At 34.7% G+C, this 7470-nt stretch overlaps 1 long non-coding RNA gene across 2 annotated transcripts in view; it reads right to left on the bottom strand.

Annotated features, from left to right (window-relative positions):
- Nucleotides 1–7470, bottom strand: part of LOC144980273 (uncharacterized) — a 106163-nt gene extending 98693 nt beyond the window's left edge. The window contains exons 1-4 of one of the 2 annotated variants that reach the window (XR_013646851.1): nucleotides 7318–7469; nucleotides 4973–5013; nucleotides 2779–2829; nucleotides 396–451 (exon numbers count right to left, since the gene is read on the bottom strand). This is a non-coding gene — a long non-coding RNA (uncharacterized LOC144980273). Of the gene's footprint in view, nucleotides 1–395; nucleotides 452–2778; nucleotides 2830–4972; nucleotides 5014–7317 lie in introns of both variants that reach the window. The other variant, XR_013646852.1, reaches the window with a different exon arrangement.

The following is a 7470-nucleotide window of genomic DNA, read 5'->3' as shown; positions in this document are numbered from 1 at the left end:
TTTTACATAAATTTTTAAATCAATCTTTTCTCTCTCTCTCCCCTCCTCCTCTCTCTCTTTTTTTTTTTTTTTTTTTTTTACTTATTTTCTCTCTCTCTCTATCTATCTGTCTTCGTACACTCTCTCTCTCTCTATTTTCGTTTTTTATCTCTCTCTCTCTCTTTTCCCCTTTCCCCTTTCTCTCTCTCTCTCTCTCTCTCTCTCTCCTCCTATTCTCCCCTCCCTCTCTCTCTCTCTCTCTCTCTCTTTCTGAATCTCTTTCCCCTCATTCTCTCTCTTTTTTCCCCTCTTTCTCTCTCCATCTTTCTCTATCTATTTCTACCTATATCTTTCCTCTTTCTTTATTCTCTGTAAATCAACAGAAAAGGACATTGGAATCCACTATTTGGACTTACCGAACACGCACGGAGACAGTTTTTTTTCATACATAGGCCACGTCTGGAACACATCGCTGAAAACAAAGAAAATTTGAATGATTATACAATTCAGATACAACCCGCTGATCCTATGGTCGTCATATCCTTTAATGCCATTCAGCCAAAGCCGAAGTTTATGCGGAGTATATAATATTGTAACACGCCTGACGGGTTTACAGCTGTCTTTTAGAAGCTCTTTGATGTTTGTGATTTTAATTAATTTACACTATGTCTGTCATTGGAATTCTAAATAATTCTTGTTTGTGATATTCTGAAGAACAATTTGTTTTTTAAAATCGTTTTAAGACATTTTGGACCAGACCACCCGTCACCATTAACATCATTCTCATAATAGCTGTCACTGACACTGAAACAAGCAAGACAATAAGTCACCCTGCCATCACACCACACAGTGACTCAGTGCACCTGTCACAGTCAAAACTTGAAACCCCGCCACCTACTCTGACCATGCATCTGTGTACAGGCTTGCCACATTGAAAGAGGGGAACAACTACGCAAATGAAACCGTTGAAGTTCCAAGAGAAGAACTGCCCTACGGAACTGAGCTCCCCAGGAATGAATGGGTAACACTGAACAGAGCATATGCAAAACTTGTCTGAAGCATGAAAAATGGGGGGATGGCTGAGACCAGCTTGTGTACATGCGGATGCCCAGAGCATATCCTTGAAGTATGACAGGACGGACCCAGTTGCACTGATATGACCCAAGAGTCTACTTCCCAGATCCCGTGGAGTGGGTTTGGTGTTGGAGCGACAACCTATGATGATGACTTACCCTGCATAACACACGTAGTGAAAGACCACTCAAGAGTGCCAAACTATTGACGAATAAGAATTGTCAATATAATCAAAGCAGAGGAGAACAAAAGACAATCATAGGGATTTATGCCCCAACTCTGACACTGTAAATAATTACATCGACAAGACAATTCACATAACTGAATCGACACATAGTAATAGTGCAGTTTTACACCATAACGTGTCAATAATTTCTATTTAAGTAATGGCCACATACATTAAGCAATATTCCATTCCTGTTATCAACTGTATAAGACGTGTTCAAAATAAACAATGTATTAAGAAAAATGTCAAAGTATTGAACATAAACAGCCAATCAAGTGAAAATAAACATAAGACATTTTTTAAAGTGTGCAGAACAAGAAACTGAGTCATAGTTGGATTCGTCTATTAGGGACAATGAATATTTCCCATCAAAATTCAACATATACCACAATGACTGCAATCGTAATGGTGGGGTGTTTTTATTGGCTCCAACCAGGAGTAAATTAAGCTTGTTAGTTCTTGAACTGGAGGAAAAGTGTAAGATGATATAGGTCAAAGTTGAAATTAAAGGTTAAATTAAAATTTGAAAATACAAGAGAGGCGTCAAGACTTTTCATTTTAACCCCGTACAAAGATAAATACACAGTTCTGAAACGTCTTGTACAAAATGAGTTAAGTCAAAATATTGGAACTACATTGAGCACATGATTTGCGCTGACAAGAATGGAAACTAATTTACTGGTATGACAAAATTCTAGTCATACATTGAACACAGAAGTGACAATGAAAATGTCATCACCACAGCATTTGACTAAACGAGAGCTTATATATATATATATATATATATATATATATATATATATATATATATATATATATATATATATATATATGTGTATATATATATAAATAAATTATATGAAGTAGTAGTGCTTAACTTTTTGATGAGTTGAGTTATTTATACAATATTTCAAATGTAATATTGTTCAACTTATACAATATTGTTTCGAACATTTATTGCGCCTTTCATGGATGAAGAGAGCGAGAGCTCGAAACATTATTGTAGAAATTGAACAAAATTATACTTGAAATATATATGTATATATAATGCCCTTTCGCCACGAAATCATAAGATATCGTCTCTTAGACATTCCACGAAGGAATATTGATTAATTCATCAAACAAGAAGTCTAATGTCAACAGGAATCACCCATGTTATCCAAGTGAGCAAATTGGGGAGTTTATAATTTTGCTCAAGGAAAAAAAAACGAAAGTGCCGGAAGCATGTATGAATTTATTTTCTGTAGGGAATAATTATTGGAGGATATAACTAATGATTAAGATTGTAATGAGATGGTGCATAAACGAATAGATGGGTGTATTAATAAATGCATACGATTCTCATCTAAGAGAATTATTCCAATTCTGGAACAGTTTTATATATCAGATTTCAGACCTTTATTATAACTGGAGACCTTCTTGCAATTTGTCATGATTTATTTTGAAGGAAACCAGTTGCGTTAGATCCATGGTCAGTTGTTTATTAAGTAAATACTTACGCACTTTTTGCGCATTAGACAATTGTCACACTTTGTCACATCCAATGCAGCCTGAGGATATTTTAAAGAGAAATTGTAGGTACTCCACATTACATTAATATTCCAAGTATTCAACGATTTAAAATGTAAATCAAGCCAGACACAAGATAACGATCAACAGCATTTGAATTTTAAGGAAAGCTTCGTACGTTTCTTGAAGTCGCTTCACTACAATATATTGTTATTCTAACCGTGGATCTTTTGTCAGGCATTTATTTATTCAATTTGGCAATTTTTAGTAGCATTTTAAAAGGTGTAAAATAAACCTTGATTGAGTGGCAAAAGTATAGGAATCCATTCTTTTAGTTGTTCGCTGCCATTGTCGTTGAAGTATTGAGAATAAGTGCAGAGCAGTCCCATGCTGTTTGTTTTTTTTTTTTCTATAAGGGTTATGTCGAGGTCCTAGGTTTTTTCTTCCTAATACGGTTAGTTCCATATCTTTGTAAAGTTCATAAGGTTTTGGAGGGTTTTTGTTTTTCCTACCAGGGAAAGTTAAAGGTCCTATATTTTGTTTCATCTTTTAAACCAGGCTAAATGAATACGTGGGTTATTTTTCTTAGCTTGAGGAACGTGAGGTAGGCCTCAAGAATGTTCAATTCAATGACTTGTTTCTTGCTCCTATTTTCCTTCTAAATAAGTGACACGACGACTCAAGAAGGTGTTATGTCAGGGTAAAGCAAATGTGACAAGAAGAGATTAATGTTTTAATAATGAGAAATATAATCAAGGGAACTCTAAGCTAATTTGATTGGAAAGCGAACTTTGTGTCTGACCCATTAAGTCTAGCACTTGCTAGATATTTCTTAAAAAGAGATATGGATTCTAATTTCTCTCTCTCTCACCCTCTCTCTCTCTCTCTCTCTCTCTCTCTCTCTCTCTCTCTCTCTCTCTATATATATATATATATATATATATATATATATATATGTATATATATATATATATATATATATATATATATATATATATATATATTATATATATATATATATATATATATATTTAATTGTACATGTATGTATGCTTTTCAAATGAATGAATTGAATTTACAAGAATTTACCTACTACAAATGTACTATAGCTTAAGTGCAATCGAAATAGTATGTATCTATAATGTCTATTTATTCTTATGACCTTATTTGCTTACTTATCATTCCCCATCCCACTAACATAACTTGTAACCGGATAGGGCTATTATTAATGCTGTTAAAATGAGATCAGTGCTGATGTCAAGGGTTTGTTAATAGAAATCCTGTCAATCTCACTGCTCGGAGAAGTTTCTCAACTCGTCAAAGTTTTGATCCTTTGTATTTGTAGAAGAAGAAGAAGAAGAAGAAGAAGAAGAAGAAAAAGAAGAAGAAGAAGAAGAAGAAGAAGAAGAAGAAGAAGAAGAAGAAGAAGAAGAAGAAGAAGAAGAAGAAGAAGAAGAGAAGAGAAAGAGAGGAAGAAGAAGAAGAAGAAGAAGAAGAAGAAGAAGAAGAAGAAGAGAAGAAGAAGAAGAAGAAGAAAGAAGAAGAAGAAGAAGAAGAAAGAAGAAGAAGAAGAAAGAAGAAGAAGAAGAAGAAGAAGAAGAAGAAGAAGAAGAAGAAGAAGAAGAAGAAGAAGAAGAAGAAGAAGAAGAAGAAAGAAGAAGAAGAAGAAGAGAGAAGAAGAAGAAGAAGAAGAAGAAGAAGAAGAAGAAGAAGAAGAAGAAGAAGAAGAAGAAGAAGAAGAAGAAGAAGAAGAAGAAGAAGAAGAAGAAGAAGAAGAAGAAGAAGAAGAAAAAGAAGAAGATAAAGAAGAAGAAGAAGAAGAAGAAAGAGAGAAGAAGAAGAAGAAGAAGAAGAAGAAGAAGAAGAAGAAGAAGAAGAAGAAGAAGAAGAAGAAGAAGAAGAAGAAGAGAAGAAGAAGAAGAAGAAGAAAAGAAGAAGAAGAAAGAAGAAGAAGAAGAAGAAAGAAGAAGAAGAAGAAGAAGAAGAAGAAGAAGAAGAAGAAGAAGAAGAAATAGAGGAAGAAGAAGAAAAAGAAGAAGAAGAAGAAGAAGAAGAAGAAGAAGAAGAAGAAGAAGAAGAAGAAGAAGAAGAAGAAGAATGAATGAATGAAAGAATGAATGAATGAATGAATGAATGAATGAATGACTGAATTATTTCTTTTACTTCTAATTGATATCAACTTACCAGTCCGTTTACGAAGCAGAAGATAAGCACGACAAAGGTAACTGTAAGAAATGCAAAATAAGATCAGGAACTTAACATCGGATTTCAAAATTGAAAATGGCTTAGACGTGAGCCTAAACCACGTTCTTCACTTAAAGCTTTATCAGACCGTTTATATATTTCTGAATCGAGCCCCGGTCGACGCTTAGTAGAGTCCTTGGAAAAGGCTCTTTACCCACATTCTCTCATCGTACTCAAGAGTAAAATGAGTACCGTTACCAACGTTCTTTATGTAGGAAAAAACGTGTAATATCGCCTAACAGGCGTGAAGCCTTATTCTACATGTTACGTTTTGCTGTTGGTCAGGGACTCCATCTAAAGCGCTTTGAGCACATTTAGTAGTTATTTCACTAAATAAAAGCTCATATTTTTCTTTTTAGATATTTTTTGATTATTTCTTTGCTATTCTAGGAATTTACAAGTTTGTTACAATTTGTTTACGTAGGTCATTTCAACGTCAATCACAAAGTAAAAGATGGGACAATAAAAAGTTAGATGATTTGCAAATAAATGCACAAATAAAATATTTTTAAAAGATGTCTGGTTTAAATACGAAACAGAATTAATACAAAGATGAATGGTTCAAATAGAGAAAAGAAGTAAAACAAAGATGACTGGTTCAAATACGGCACAGACGTAAAACCAAGATGACTGGTTCACATAGATCACCAAGTGAAACAAAGATACAGGTTCAATTACCACACAGAAGTAAAACAAATATGACGTATTCATCAATTACGGCACAGAAGTGAAACAAAGATGACCAGTTCAAATAGAACACAGAAGTAAAACAAAGATGACTGATTCAAATAGAACACAGAAGTAAAACAAAGATGACTGATTCAAATAGAACACCAAGTAAAAGAAAGATCATCATCCATCGTGGCTTGCGCCCTTGAGCACGTTGCCGGTCAACTGTCTCCACGAATCACGATCCTGTGCTCGAAAGAAAGATACTGGTTCAATTATCACACAGGATTAAAAGAAAAGTTGGTTGGTTCAAATACGGCAAAGAAGTAAAACAAAGATGACTGGTTCAAATACTTCACAGAAGTGAAACAAAGATCATCATCATCATCGTTGCCTTTTTCACCCTGGGTCAGGGTATAGGCCACAGACAAACAGTTTCCATTCTTCTCTATCCTGAGCTATCTTTTTAATCTCATTCCAGGTCTTACCACTTCTCTGTATATCAGCTTCTTTAATTCTTCTCCACGTTCCTCGTGGACTTCCCCTTGATCTTCTGCCCTGAGGGTTCCAGTTCAATACTTTCTTTGTTATAGTGGAGTCGTTCTTTCTAAGCGTGTGTCCAATCCACCTCCATCGTCTTCTTTCTATTTCCTCTCTCACTGGTTTCAGCTGTGTTCTTTTCCATACTTCTTCATTTTTTATTCGACCCATCCATTTTATTCTGAGTAGCTGAGTATTCAAATACGGCACAGAAGTAAAACAAAGATGACTGGTTCTAAATAAGGCAAAGAAGACCAACAATTATGACTTGTTCAAATACGGCACAGAAGTTAAGAAAGATGACTGGTTCAGATACGACACATAACTAAAATAAAGATGACTTCTTCAAAACCGACACAGATTCAAATTTAGCACAGAAGACAAACAAAGATGACTGGTTCAAATACGGGACAGAGGTAAAACAAAGATGACTGGTTCAAATCGAGTACAGAAGTAAAACAAAGATGACTGATTCAGTTTGAGCGCTGAAGTAAAACAAAGATGACTGGTTCAAATAGAGCACATAATACAAACAAAGATGCCTGTTTCAAATACGGGACAGAAGTAAAACAAAGATGACTGGTTCAAATAGAACACCAAGTAAAAGAGAGATACTGGTTCGATTACCACACAGAAGTAAAAGAAAGTTGGCTGGTTCAAATAAGGCACAGAAGTAAAACAAAGATGACTGGTTCTAATAAGGCACAGAAGACAAAAATATATGACTTGTTCAAATAAGGCAGATAAGTAAAACAAAGATGACTGGTTCAAATACGGCACAGATGTAAAACAAAGATGACGGGTTTAAATACGGCACAGATGTAAAACAAAGATAACTGGTTCAAATAGAACATAGAAGTAAAACTAATTGACCGGTTCAAATAGGACATTGCAGAAAAACAAAAATGACAGGTTAAAATACATGCACAGAAGTAAAGAAAGATGACTGGTTCAAACAGAGCAGCGAAGTAAAAAAAAAAGATAAATGGTTCAGATACGGCACAGAAGTAAAACACATATGACTGGTTCAAATACGGCACGGAAGTAAAACTAAGATGACTGGTTCTTATGCTTACCAAAAGCAGACTTGAGATTCAATTTGTTGGATGTTCACAATGCACGAGCACAACAAGTTAGATTCAATAGTTTGTAGGAACTCGACACTATCTGAGGGGAATGATAGAACGTGTTGATTATATAGCCGTCTCACATCAATTGTGAACTCCAGA

The sequence above is a fragment of the Berghia stephanieae genome, chromosome 9 (genome assembly GCF_034508935.2).
Source record: "Berghia stephanieae isolate SIO BIC M18660-M18661 chromosome 9, UCSD_Bste_1.3, whole genome shotgun sequence".
Taxonomy (NCBI): Eukaryota; Metazoa; Mollusca; class Gastropoda; order Nudibranchia; family Aeolidiidae; genus Berghia; species Berghia stephanieae.
Note: the sequence above shows the minus strand (reverse complement) of the source record. Positions and strands in the feature narration are given on the sequence as shown.